We start from the raw sequence: 15,257 nt of genomic DNA on the forward strand, positions 1-15,257 counted from the left end.
AGGTAGTAAAACCCAAAGAGCATAAAGGCATTAAAAAAGTTCTAGCAACAGAAGAATTGTAATCTATCTGGGCAAACTAGAAAGCACTATTAATAGAAATAAAGTTCTCAGTAGGTATGCGGATTTAGAATGGCCTGCTTTTTAAAACAATAACAACAAACCAGTGATAGTAATAAGAATATACTGTATATCAGTCTAGATATGATGAAGCATCAAGAGTTGATTAGGTAACAAAGATGTTCAATGGAGGCCATAAAAACAAGGGGAAATCTGGACAGCACTAAACACAATCTGGTTAAGCCTTAAATGAAAAGGAGCATTAAAGAGGGAAAGACAAACAACAGCCGTGCAAACCTTTCAGTGCACATTATTCTGTGTCGATGTGATCATAAATCCAAGGCCTGTGCTATTCTGTTCTCAGTAGTAAATATGTGAGATGCATTCCAAATGGAAGACAAACCTCGTTGATTTTCCCAGGAAGTTTACACTTAAAGGAACACAGGCATGCTGACAAATCATTGAGGCAAGCACTACAGCATAATAACAAAGACACCAAAGTTGGGATTGATCACATCGTGGCAATACAAAACAACTCTCCTAATGCAAATCTCGCTATCCAAATATCTTTGCTATTGCAATCCATTTAGAAAACGTGGGCAATTTTACACATCGATATCCTGTGTCCCTCAGAATGAGGGAAATCAGAGGGCCAAAACAAATGAAAGAAATGACTCATGGAAGTTTTCAAAAATGCAGTGATCTGGGTAGGCTCATGACCATAGCAAATGACCTGGAGTCGTTTTTTTAACCTTAGGTAACCTGTCTTCCTCAAAACTAAAAGGGAGGTGTTCTTAAAGGTCACCCGATCAACAAAATTTTAGCATTCCCATACTAGAGCCCTGAGCAGAGCCTTGAGCACACCCAGCACAAATGGGCAGTTTCTTTTATTGACAAAGCACCAACTTACAGTAGCTCCTGAGGTGCTCTAAACATGCAAACACATGTTTCTGGGGGCTAGGGGGCTGGTGCCCCTCCCTGGTCAGAGCTAGATTGTTGGAACAACGGGTGGTCATGCCTACACCCAAACTTAAGTACCCTCGAGTGCAAGCAACCTGCAACAAAGTTGTCGCTGTGACCGCCTGCCCCACTAGGGATACAGGAGGGGATGGAGGGGATTCTGCATGCCCCCTCCCTTCAGATACTCCCTTTCCCCTCTGCTCCTGATGCGTTCTGTCCTTCCTCCAACTCCAGCTCCTGTCCTGTGTTCTGCAACCATCCCCCCATCGCCAACTGTTCAGACCCCTCCCCATCCTCCAGCTCCGGCTCCTTCCCTGTGGGAGGCACAAAATCCCATAAAGCACTACATCCTTCCACTGGATCACCCTCTGACCCTGCTCCCTCCTTCACCCTTCACTGCCAGTCCTTGACAACTAGCTAGAAAGTTGGGTTGTGGTATACATGTATCCCAAGAGACATTGACATGGATCCAGGATATTTGGCCCAGTTTAAGAGGTGTATGTGAAGGAAATGGTATCCAAGGAGTAGAATAATCTTCAGTGGTTGGGTGGTTTTTAAACCCTTAAAAAACCCTTATCCCTATCCCTGAATTGTTTTGATGATGGGTCCAAGGTGGGCTGGATATCTACCAAGATGGCACAGGGCAAATCTGTCTGATATCGGGACCACACATCAGCCCCACAGGATGACTTGGGCAGTCTGTGCACAGCCTTAGTCTTCGACACCAAGAAGAGACTCTCCTACCCTGCTCCATCCATTTAGGCACCTGGAGGACATCCCACTTGACTTTACAAAGAAGCAGATAGTTGGGAACAAATATAATGATGGTGAAACTTGGATGCAGATGGCTGAAGCAGAATGGAACACAGGGTCATACTCAGATACACTCATAAAGGCTTGAAGGTGATGTTCATGGCACTCTTTAAATAACCCGATTTGTTCTTAAACATGGACCCAAAGCACAGCCAGAAACATTTGGCTAATTATGCAGACAGCCAGTACTAGGCTGGCCAAGTTAATTATGAAGACTATCAACAATGGGCAAAACAAATTACTTGGGCAGAATAAGACACTGCTACTCAGTGACTAATAGCAAAACAGCTTGCCCAGACAGATAAGTAAGGGAGGACACAGATTCATACCACACACCAGATGGGTTTTCCAGTGGCAGAGGCAAATAATTTCAAAAACACGCTCCTCCAGCAACTTTAAATGACTGTTCCTGCAATCCCATAATGAGCTTGTGCCTTTTGAATAAAGATGCTTCCCCTATGCGCCTCCAAAATAAAGTAGGCAAAATAATCTCTCTCTCTCTCAGAAAAATAATTTATTCACATCCCACCTTACTAATTATTGGTCCAACTGTGTGAAAGTTATGGGACTTTTATGACCCTAAATTTGCTCATATTTAAAATGAGAGTTAAAAGCTCTCTAAGCAATTTTTCATTTTGGGGCACAATGGATTATGGCAGCCAACCAAATTCTGGAATCCCCACTCCACTCCCAGTGTCTGCATGCTGGATAAGAGATTTATATATGAAAATATGCATGTAAGTCCCATTTAGCATGAATGAAGTGGAGAAAACAGATAACTCAGCATACTAATTGATCTGTGTATTCTCTGGCCCCTGTACAAATGTATCATCCATTACACAGTTGTTGGAAGATAGTGTTGCAGCATGGGAAGAGGACAGTCAGAAGGAGCAAGATCTCAATTACCTGTACATACACTGAACTGAATGTGTGCAAAGGTAAATGAAACAAATCATTTCCCCTAGAGGACCATTAATGAGCAAGCCATAACAATTATGAATGGGTGGCGATAGCCTGTGTGGCAAGTAGAAATGGACAGATCAGTCTGTTTCTGGTGCCCCATCAATTCCACTTGTCTTCATTCCTAAGTCCATTTTGTTTGGTTGCTGCATTAATGTGCTGTTTCTTAAAAAAGAGAAACCCATGAACTTTGCTCTTGAAGTGCCAATTCTTCCTTGTACAAGAGTTCTTCATTGTAAAATGGTCACCAGGGTATCTATGGGAATGCCTGTTATTGTTGCTAAGTTAGCTCTGTTTCCTAATGTAATAATCTAATAATTGAGAGGTCATTCTCAACTGATCTTAAAAGATTGTTCACTGAAACATAACTGAATAGATGGGTTCTAATGTATACCTGTATAAGACCTTAGTAATTTCATGCTTTTGAGGTGCAGATATTATTTAATTTTTGATCATAACATTATTTTCATTGCTTTCTTGTCCAATGCCACCTCACTTTAACGTGGCTTTCTATAACATTTACCTTGTACTGTAGCTGAAGAATTTCCAAGACACTGGGGAACCTTTTCTGCCTTTCACGAGGCCATAGCTCTTTGGACTTTTATTTAGAAAATCCATTAAAGTTTACAACACAACTGAACTAATATTTGCAATAAGGGAGTTGGAGATAAGTAATGTGTCTGATAAATGGAAAACTGCCCCAGGGTGCCTGGAGATTACTGTAATTTTGAAGAAGGCAGCTTATTTACAGGGGGGAATTCTTCTTGTATTATTTCTTAGTTTGCTGCATTACAGGGAAGGGAAAGTGACACAATGGGGATCGTGGTCAGGGAAGAAGCATTGTACAAATGCTGTAATTGCCCAGGAATTCCTTCTGGTAAAGATACTGTTAAAAGCTAAAGGATGACCTTGGATGTAATGAGGTCTTTGATAATTCCAGACTCTCCAAGTGTCATGGGCGTACCCAGGACCAAAGCTAGGGGGGCACACCAGCCATGCCCCCCAGCCACCCGATTGGCTAGCTGGCAATGACATGGCCAGGATCCCCCCAGGAGGCATGGTCAATGTGCACACCCCCCAGAGAAAAGGGGGCCATTTGCAAGGCAGCACACGGAGCCACCCACACTTGCACTCCTGCCTCGCCCGCTCCTTTAAGGGCAGCGGTGACCAAAAAGAGGCAGCAGCAGCAAAGCTGCCTCCGTTGAAGGAAACCTGGACCTGGACCTGGGCTAACTTCAGCCAACACTCTTTCAAGTCACAGCGAGCACAGCACAGAAAGTGCTGCCCCACAATGCTCCACGGCACTTCATTTGCCGTTTCGCCGCTGCCGCTGCCGTTTCACTTCAGCCAAGCAGGATGCACAGCATGCAACACCCCTGCCTGTCCTCTCCAGCTGCCCTGCTTCTAGGGGAGGGCAGCTGCCCCCCTACCCCATGCTGGGTACGCCCATGCCAAGTGTCCCTATTTTCCAGGGACATCCCTGATTTAGAGAAGTCATCCCAGTTTCTGATCTGATCCCGGAATGTCCAACTTTCCCCTATTTTCATTGGAGAAATCTTGACAGGTATTGTAGGGTGCCCCTATCTTCATTGGAGAAATGTTGAACAGAATGGAGCTATCTAACCCCCAAGCCAGGCATCCCCAAACTGTGGCCCTCCAGATGTTTTGGCCTACAACTCCCATGTTCCCTAGCTAACAGGACCAGTGGTTGGGGAAGATGGGAATTATACCGGTGGTCCAAAACATCTTGAGGGCCGAAGTTTGGGGATGCCTGCCCCAAGCTGTCTGAAGGCAATCCTGTATAGGGAAAGTTTAATATTTTATTATGTTTTTATATATGTTTCAAGCTGCCCAGAATGCTGGGGCAACCCAATAAGATGTAAAATTATTATTATGGAGTGGGACGTCCCTATTTTCATCAGAGAAATGTTGGAGGTTATGCAATTCCTCAGTCTCCAGCTTGATGGAGGAAGGCGTTTGTTTGGTAAGCAGGAAGTAACAGATGAGAAGAGTGCATTGGTCCATTTCCAGTATTATTGCTGACTCTATTAACTTGAGGAACCAGAGACCAAATAGCAAACATGTGCTGGATTATGGAGAAAGCTAGAGAGTTCCAGAAAAACGTCTACTTCTGCTTCATTGACTATGCAAAAGCCTTTGACTGTGTCGACCACAGCAAACTATGGCAAGTTCTCAAAGAAATGGGAGTGCCTGATCACCTCCTCTGTCTCCTGAGAAATCTCTATGTGGGACAAGAAGCTACAGTTAGAACTGGATATGGAACAACTGATTGGTTCAAAATTGGGAAAGGCGTACGACAAGGCTGTATATTGTCTCCCTGCTTATTTAACTTATATGCAGAATTCATCATGCGAAAGGCTGGACTAGATGAATCCCAAGCCGGAATTACGATTGCTGGAAGAAATATCAACAACCTCAGATATGCAGATGACACAACCTTGATGGCAGAAAGTGAGGAGGAATTAAAGAACCTTTTAATGAGGGTGAAAGAGGAGAGCGCAAAATGTGGTCTGAAGCTCAACATCAAAAAAACCAAGATCATGGCCACTGGTCCCATCACCTCCTGGCAAATAGAAGGGGAAGAAATGGAGGCAGTGAGAGATTTTACTTTCTTGGGCTCCCTGATCACTGCAGATGGTGACAGCAGTCACGAAATTAAAAGACGCCTGCTTCTTGGGAGAAAAGCAATGACAAACCTAGACAGCATCTTAAAAAACAAAAACATCACCTTGCTAACAAAGGTCCGTATAGTTAAAGCTATGGTTTTCCCAGTAGTGATGTATGGGAGTGAGAGCTGGACCATAAAGAAGGCTGATCGCCGAAGAATTGATGCATTTGAATTTTGATGCTGGAGGAGACTCTTGAGAGTCCCATGGACTGCAAGAAGATCAAACCTATCCATTCTGAAGGAAATCAGCCCTGAGTGCTGGAAGGACAGATCGTGAAGCTGAGGCTCCAATACTTTGGCTACCTCATGAGAAGAGAAGACTCCCTGGAAAAGACCCTGATGTTGGGAAAGATTGAGGGCACTAGGAGAAGGGGACGACAGAGGACGAGATGGTTGGACAGTGTTCTCGAAGCTACGGACATGAGTTTGACCAAACTGCGGGAGGCAGTGGAAGACAGGAGTGCCTGGCGTGCTACGGTCCATGGGGTCACGAAGAGTCGGACACAACTAAATGACTAAACAACAACAACAATTAACTTGGAAATAGGTAGGAAGTATCTAGATTTTGATCCAAAAGCAGTCCAAGAAAGATCCAGATAATTTTGAGGTTTTTTAACAACCACTTTTTTTCTTTTCAATTATATATTTGGTTTTATAAATCTATATTCTAGCAATGTTGTCATCCTGATTTTGTCCTGGCTTCTTCACATGGTGATCCTTTAGCATTGCTGTGACATTGCTTTTCTATCAGTTGGGAATGGAATTAAGATGTGCAGCCACATGACACAGTATATTGCTTTATATACAGCAGTGCTCATCCCCAGAGGCCAGAATCCTTCTATAATATTTCCTAAGAAGTAAGTTGCATTCCTCAAAAGACCCCTACAACTCTAAATGGTGGTACCACTCACTGGCCACAGCATTTCATGTTGCTGGGGATATCTTAAATGTACTTGCATTCATGGCGCATAGCATATTTTCAAATGTTGACTTGTATAACAGGTGTGTGCACTTTATATGCTAATCTCCTTTGATTATACCAAAATCTCCTACACAATTTTTAAAGTTGGGTGAACATTAACAATGCAGCAATAAAAAAAAAACGAAGTCCTGAAAAATCATTTGGCTGAAGAACGTGATTTGTTCTTTCACATTATCTGAGTCTGGAAAATGAGGGGGGGGGGAATCAAGGCCTAAAGCTAGCACATAAATGCTTTGAAGTGATTGTCAGAAAGCTTATCTATCTATTCTGGGCCCAGTTAAGAATCAAAGCCACTAGTTTCAGAAGGAACTATGGACTATAACTGATCATCTTACCTGACAGATTCAAGAGGCATTCCAACAGTAAAATAAGGGAGAAAATGCTACTCGCTTACCTACTGCTGTAACAGCAAGTAGCTGCCAAGTACAGGAGCGTTGCCAGGCACAGCCTCAGTTGTTAGCTTTCTTCTAATGAAAAAAGATTAGGTGTTCTCATCTCATCAGATGTGATGATGCAGGGAACCCTGCAGCCCTAGGCTTACCATGATGCAGACTTGGCAAAAACTGGACCAGGTATCTTTATTTCTTTTCTTTTTTTAAAGCCTCCTTCTGTACTCCTGATTACTGCAGAAAACAATCTCCATTTTGTTTGATTGTGCCAAAATGAACGCAAGCTTAAAGCAGATGCCACTAGGCATTCTGACAAGCTACTACACCTTCATATAAGAACATTAATTGCTGCGCGCAGCGTCTGATACAGCTCAAATAAGACATGCCCAGTAGTTCTTCTATAATCCCATCATCCTTCCTCATGGTGCATCCTGGAAAATTTCCTAGAATATAAATTAACAGAGAGCACCAGATTAGTGGCCGATGGCTGATAAATTATTAGCTGCGAACAGGGCTTTTTTTCAGCCAGAACTCACTGGAAATTAGTTCTGGCACCTCTCAGGTGGGCGCCATTGCCATTATAAGATAGCAAGGGAGGTGTTCAAGGTGAGATCTGGCACCTCTTTTTCTAGAAACATAGCAGTGGCTGTGAGGGTATGTGGCTGTATTACATGTTTTTAGATATTCTTCATTTCTAGGGTTTAAAAAAATGTTTTTAATTTTTGTATTGTTTTATCATTTTGGTACTGTATTTGCCACCCTGGACTCCTTTGGGAGGAAGGGCAATATATAAATTTAATAAATCAATAGTAGTAGTAGTAATGCTGAAGTTTGATTTTCCTTAGCTGTGACTTTAACATTTCTTCCCTCCACCCCAGGATGCTACACAGTTGAGTTTCCTGACAATTCTCTTAATAACGTCCAGCAAGTTCTTTGGGGGTTCAAGGCTTCTGTGTGTTGGGACTTTGCAAAAAAAGGTAACTCAGGTATAAAATGAAGCCTTCTTTAAACACACTCACACCATAGCTCCCCTACACTTCTTTAATCTGTTTCTTTCAATCAGAGTTAGGCTGGCATCTTGTTCAGTTCAAATGCTGCGTTAAATAGTCAATCAATCAAGAAATTAAATGATATGCCCTTTGTTAAAGTTAATTATGTGAGGATGGACATGCTCTGACTGAGCAGGACCTACTATATTTTTTTAAAAAAACTTTATGCCATTTCGCACCAAATGTTTTGGCAGCTTAATTACAGGCAGGTGGTGTAGCTGATGTAATTACACAGAAGGCTTCCTATTTTGTCATCACACTTAATTAGAGCTGTCTGGATATTGCTCTGGCCTGAAAAGGATGTTTCTTGGATCATGTTTCCATGTTTCTGAAAAAAGATGAAAATGTTAACAAGCTGAGAGCGAGTTGCCTGTTGAATCAAACACTGATGCTGGAATTTGCTTCTCCTTCAACAGAGGAAAAATCATGACATTCATAGGACTGGACTTTGGCCTCTCTTTAGAAAGGCAAAACAAAGGTTGGGATCTCAGTCATGTTTAACTGCTTTAATGAAAAGGCACAACCAGAACAACTAGAACTGAGATAAGTATCTAGAGCACAAAATTGAAAGGCACTACTGTAATCTTAGGCTCTAGAGGGCACTGAGTTGAACTCCTGCTTTGCTGTTTTCCTGGGAGGTCTGCTTCATCTTTATTTTATGCCTGTGCCTTAATTTACCCAAGAGAGAAGAAGTCTTTTTGTCAGAGGGGTTGGTCTTTCAAATTAAAATGCATAAAGTGATGTCCTTCCTTAAACTGAGAATTCTCCGGCTTACCCATAGTGAATCTGAATAATGATGCTAATGGCTTTGAAGGCTTAACAGAGGACAAAAGGCCCTTTCCAGATTGAAGATAAGTCAACCAACAGATGAAGGAAAATGCATGAGAGGACAATCCCATACATCCCTATTCAGAAGTGAGCCCCACCTGAGTTCAACGAGTCTCTCTCCCAAGCAAATGCGTACAGGATTGTAGTCTTGGTGAAGTGGCAAATTGCAGGCCTTTAAGAGAGACTGAGAAATCTTCCCTAGTGATTTGAAGCACAAAAGAAACACTGATGCTGTTCATGACAAATTTGAATGGGATTTCGTGCTTACATCAGAAATGTCTGGTTGTTGCTAGGGTGATCAGATGTACTATTTATCGAGGAAGGTCCTCTGTTTGAGAGGCTGTCAGAGAGCAGGGCCCTCAAAGATGTCCATCAACAGTAAATTAGCACTTGGCAGACCTAGCAGGTGCACAGATTACCTAGTCATAGCCTTTCCCGCTGTGTTGAGAAGTATTGTACTTCTATTTAAATAAAGTCATTCTTTCTAAATGTGCAGCTATACATTAGTAAAGGTAAAGGTAAAGGGACCCCTGACCATTAGGTCCAGTCGTGACCGACTCTGGGGTTGCGCGCTCATCTCGCATTATTGGCCAAGGGAGCCGGCGTATAGCTTCCAGGTCATGTGGCCAGCATGACAAAGCCGCTTCTGGCAAACCAGAGCAGCACATGGAAACGCCGTTTACCTTCCCGCTGTAGCGGTTCCTATTTATCTACTTGCATTTTGACCTTCTTTTGAACTGCTAGGTTGGCAGGAGCTGGGACCAAGCAACGGGAGCTCACCCCGTCACAGGGATTCGATCCGCCAACCTTCTGATCAGCAAGCCCTAGGCTCAGTGGTTTAACCACAGCGCCACCTGGGTCCCTATACATTAGTAGCATGTGCAAATATAGGGTTGCCCTAATTCAAAGAGTGAAAATCCAGACAGAAAAGTTGTTGAGCTTTTTGCCCAACATTGTTGAGGTTCTTTTTTTTTTTTTTGCAAAATCACAAAAACATGACGATTTTGATCTATTTTTAAGGGAAATCGGCAAAAACAACACCAGCTACGTGGGTTGCCATATGTCCAGATTTTGCCAATTTCCACCCAAACACTGCTTCTGATTACAGAATTCCAGGTATGTCTGGGAAATTCCGGACATATGTCAACCCTCTATGCAAATCTGTATCCTCTTTTGTCCTGTTCCTCCTCCTCCTCCTCCTCCTCCTCCTCCTCCTCCTCCTCCTCCTCCTCCTCCTCCTCCTCCTGATGTGTAAACAGTTACTCTCATTCTAGCATTAATAATATGCTGCTTGGGCATGAACAGGATGCTTCCAGGATCCATTCTGATGCTGCTATTAGGCTGAGCAAGTTGCATGGCACATCGCAGGGCTGGGGAACCTATGGCTCTCCAGATGTTGTTTGACTTCCATCAACCCCAGCCAGAAATGATGGGAGCAGCATCCAGAGAGCCACATCTTCCCTCCTCCATGTTGTGGTGGCCAGCAGCAAGGACTCCTTTTCCTCCTCCTATCCACAGCCGGCAAGGCAGCTGTGCCTGAGCGCCCCCCCCCCCCCGGAAAAGGATGCCTCGCTAGCTGGCTGCGGAGAATGGAGCTGAACTGCTTCTCTCTCTCGGAGGAAGCACCGCTGCCGCCTGCTGTCTTTTTTCATTGACTTTGTGGGTGTCAGTACTGGCGGAGGAAGGGGGTGTGGTGGGTGTGGTTCACCCCGGGTGTCATCCCTGAAGGGGGGGTGACATTGCCGCCCCACCCCCTGGGATGCTCGCCCACGGGTGCACAGCATGTGCATCGCTCCAGGTGCCAGAGCAGCTAGCTCTGCTTCTGGGTGTCAGCCCCCCCCCCATTATACTATTGTGGGTGCCCAAACACCCACAGCTCCCCTGAGTTGGCTCCTATGCCCACATTTAAGGGTAAATGCCAGGTGGTTTAATTTGACTTCTTAAAGCCCTGTCACCATAAACTCTGCAAACGAGTACAAATAATGTCCTAGCACAGCTTTTAACAATCCCCCGCCTCGAACATGGAGTGCTCTGAGAAAGCAAATAGTTGTCAACTGGAAAACCTCCAGTCCCGGTATGATCACTCTATGCCTGGTATGAAATATCTACCTTATCATTTGCATGTGCCTTTGATCCTGGACAGTTTCCTTGTTGTGTTAAGTGAGTCAATACTCTGAATGGATAACATTGTCTCAGCTCTGAGGGGAGGAGATAAAAGTACACACACATTTCCAGTATGGACCGATGCAAGTATATCCCTACTTCTGGAGAAAAGTTATTTGTCTTGTGGAGGGAGGGTAATACAGGCAGTAATATAACATGCTACCCTGGCTGCATTTCTTTCAGAAATAAAACATTACTGGGAAATCCAGTGGACCTCATCCAGACTGGCTGGATGAAGCCCATTGGAGTGCCTTCCCCTGCTACCCTAAGGGCAGCACTAGAATATTATTTCATTACTACATTTTGTTGCTGTACAGCAGTGTGAATACATACCTTTAGCTCTGCCCCACCCCAGGATAGACCTGAGAACTGCTAATAGACATCCACAGGGGAAACCTTGGATTTTATGGTACCTGACAATCTCCCACCTCACTCAGCAGACCGATCTTGGCAGAAGTCTGCACTGTTTGTGTGTAGAGGGCTTTTGAAAACGGGCCACAAGCTGCATAAAATATGTGGAAGACCATAGAGTTGGAACTTGGACCAAACGTTGCCCACTACTGACCTAAGAAATGTGTATCGCCCTCCCTGTGCACACGTGAAACTTGCAAAGGAAACTTGGAACCCTATCTTACTGGGCACTTGCTTCTCCTTGTCTGTCACTGTCCCCTGAACACAAGATAAAAATGGATAGTCTGAACATGTCTTCATCTTTGTTTTGCTGAAGAAAGTGCTGCTTATCTAGTTCCAAAACAGAACCCTCAGAGAAGGCTGCTATGCTTTCATGTGTAAGTTACTGAAAATAGTTTTGGGATCAATAGTGTATACAGTATAAGGGTACTAGTTAGAAAATTACCTGGATGGATCACATTATATCCCACACAGACAAGAAGGGCACTGCCAATGGGAGCTAGGCTGAAGCACACAGACTAGAAAAACAACTGTTCTTGCTTGCTTGCTTGCTTGCTTGCTTGCTTGCTTGCTTACTCAGCAACCCTTACTTCTCAGGAACTCTCTTGAAATAGCTACTCATTATCACACCACGTCTGTCTTGTCCTCTGCAGGCAACATGCCACCCACTCAACATCCACAAATGCTGCAGCTTCAAGCCATACAGACTACATGTGAGGTCTAAAGCCAGATCTAAAGTCTTCCAACTACTAACCAGTCGGATGTCAGCTGCTCCTTTGTGGGCGTTGCCATTTTGATGCTCCAGGAGGGTTCCATTGCCTTGATAGAGTGCATGACCCTCAGGTCCAGAACTACTTGGGATGTGTCAATATGTCATTTTCTGTGGTTTGACAGTGGTTTCTGTCACCTTCTCATTTTTCTAGTCTTTAGTTTAGTTCTCTACATTTTCACATCAGGTTTGGAGGGGTTTTTTATTAAAAAAAAAACCAAGAACAAGAACAACAACACAAAAATTTGTGAAGCTGGAACTCATGAAGAACCTAGGTATGCAGGAATGCACCTAAGTCAAGGGTGCATCTTTCCTGCTGAGCAATTAAAGATTGGTCAATTGGCAAAGAAAACACACACACACACACACACAGAGAGAGAGAGAGAGAGAGAGAGAGAGAGAGAGAGAGAGAGAGAGAGAGAGAGAGAGAGAGAGATGTAGAGGAATCAGGCTTATCTATGCAAACCATTCCTAATGTTGCTGCCCTCCGGATGTTTTGGACTACAACTCCCATCAACCCCAAGCAGCATGGCCATGCTGCCTGGGAGTCTTGTAACCTAAAACATCTGGAGGGCACCAGGTTTGGGGAGGCTCTTCTATGGCATTTCCAGCACTATGGAATATATTGGCTCATTATTTAGTATGCAACTATATCCATATTGTGATTTCCCCCCATTGAAATATTGTTTGGGATCTTCCAGTGTTGAAAATCAGAAACAAATTATCTTATGCTCTGAGTATCCCAGTTTTATTCACTAGCTGCCTGTTTGAAGGTTTAAAGGTGATAAAATTAATTACTCCTCTGGTTCATCATGAGGCAGTAACCCAATTAGTATGTGGCTAAACTTGGAAGACCAAAGGGAATTGGATTAGTACTGAGAAAGACAAAGAAGCAATTAAAGCACCGCTATTACGAGAGGCAGGGACCCAGGTGGCGCTGTGGTTAAATCACTGAGCCTAGGGCTTGCTGATCAGAAGGTCAGCGGTTCGAATCCCTGTGACGGGGTGAGCTCCCGTTGCTTGGTCCCAGCTCCTGCCAACCTAGCAGTTCGAAAGCACGTCAAAATGCAAGTAGATAAATAGGAACCGCTACAGCGGGAAGGTAAACGGTGTTTCCATGTGCTGCTCTGGTTTGCCAGAAGCAGCTTTGTCATGCTGGCCACATGACCGGAAGCTATACGCCGGCTCCCTCGGCCAATAATGCGAGATGAGCGCGCAACCCCAGAGTCGGTCACGACTGGACCTAATGGTCAGGGGTCCCTTTACCTATTACGAGAGGCACATTTAATTAACACACACAGTTTTTATTTTCTTTCATGTTTGAAAAGCTAGGGAACTGACCTCCATTTTGTGTCTGGAGACTGCAAGAACCCACTCATTGTGCTGACTATGAACAAGGCAGATGGAAAAGGCCTTCAACAGAACTAGGCATGAGGACTCTCTGAAAACAACAGCACTCCTTTTGGGTGATTTTTGACTAAAGGCTCATGAAAGGATTTGCATTAAGGGATGATAAAGAATATTGCAGTGTTCTCTTTGTGGCAAAATCTGGACCCATAAACTCTATTACGTCTCAATAGTAATGCATGCTCCTTCCTAAGCAGCCCAGAATTTATTAATTAAATCCTGTCTGGAGGAAGATTGAGAAATCCTGATGATTATTAACACCAATGTAGCCATAATGTGTCAGCCATCCCAGCCCCACTTTCCCTACAGGTATTTACAGACTGCCTGACAAATGTGACCTGGGATATAATTGGCTAGAAGGTGCCAGCTGCCACTAAAATGCTTTTAAAAAGGACTAGGAAAATGGTCCTTTGCCCCTCATGGACCATCAGAAAACCCTGCAACTGGCCAGCTATGATATGTTAGTCATGAGGAGACCAGAAGCCTGTTTGTCAGTAACTTGTTCTGGCCGTTCTTAGTTGGTGGAGCGATTTGTCTTGTTCAGGATAAGATAGAGTTAGAGAGTTCCTTTTGCTTTCAATATTTTGCTTTGTCCCTTTGTTCTCACCCTTGCCTTTTTCATTCCTAAGAAACATTATGTAATTTGACAAGTTGGGTCTTGCGTTCACAGCTGTCAACTCACAGGTTTGGTGGGGGGGAACCATGTGCCTAAGCCACCTTGTTCATGCTACAGAGCTAAAGGAATTGGGGTTGGCATAAAAAAGCAGGCTGCTCTATTCAATGGGACAGAAAGAGAGGTGGGCACCAGCTCTGCTTGCCTTGTAAATGGAGAGGAATCTTGGTGGTGGTGAAACAATTTTGTTTTACCTCAGGGAGTGTCAAATAAACTGGATGCTATCTTTAAGAGTTTCTGGAAAGTCCCAGAATTCCCTCTCATTTGGGGCCTGGAGGAGAGTGGCGGCGGCAATGATTACCAGGCAGCTTGGCACATGCCTGGCCTACTTCACAAGGCAATTGTGTACAGAAGGGCATTATTAGGCTTTCCTAGCCCCCCTTCCCTTCCCTTTACAATCTTGGCATCATGAAGCCAGCCAGACCTATGGTGATTTGACTGAGATCAAACAAACTCTTCCCAGTACGCTCACTCTGAACAAAGGATGAAAAGGGGGAATATGTTCGCCTGTTATTGTATAAATTGGGCCCACACTCTGTGTCTTGCCCACCATACATTCATTATCTGCTGGCAAAGTGTAAAGGTAAAGGGACCCCTGACCATTAGGTCCAGTCATGACCGACTCTGGGGTTGCAGCGCTCATCTCGCTTTACTGGCCAAGGGAGCCGGCGTACAGCTTCCAGGTCATGTGACCAGCATGACTAAGCCGCTTCTGGTGAACTAGAGCAGCACACGGAAACGCCGTTTACCTTCCCGCCAGAGCGGTGCCTATTTATCTACTTGCACTTTGAGGTGCTTTCGAACTGCTAGGTTGGCAGGACCTGGGACCAAGCAACGGGAGCTCACCCTGTCGCGGGGATTCGATCCACCGACCTTCTGATCGACAAGCCCTAGGCTCTGTGGTTTAACCCACAGTGCCACCCGCAAAGTGTAGACCCAGTTTAATACACTCTTTGTAACGCCACCCCCATCCCTGTGGGATTGCTAGCTGGGATTGGATAATATCAATCAATCAATCAATCAATATACTTTATTCGACCGATAGTCAGAAACAACAACAACAAAAAACCATTTCTCAATACAAAGATAAACATATAAAACTGAAGG

Source organism: Zootoca vivipara, chromosome 2 (genome assembly GCF_965207765.1).
Source record: "Zootoca vivipara chromosome 2, rZooViv2.hap1.1, whole genome shotgun sequence".
Classification (NCBI taxonomy): Eukaryota; Metazoa; Chordata; class Lepidosauria; order Squamata; family Lacertidae; genus Zootoca; species Zootoca vivipara.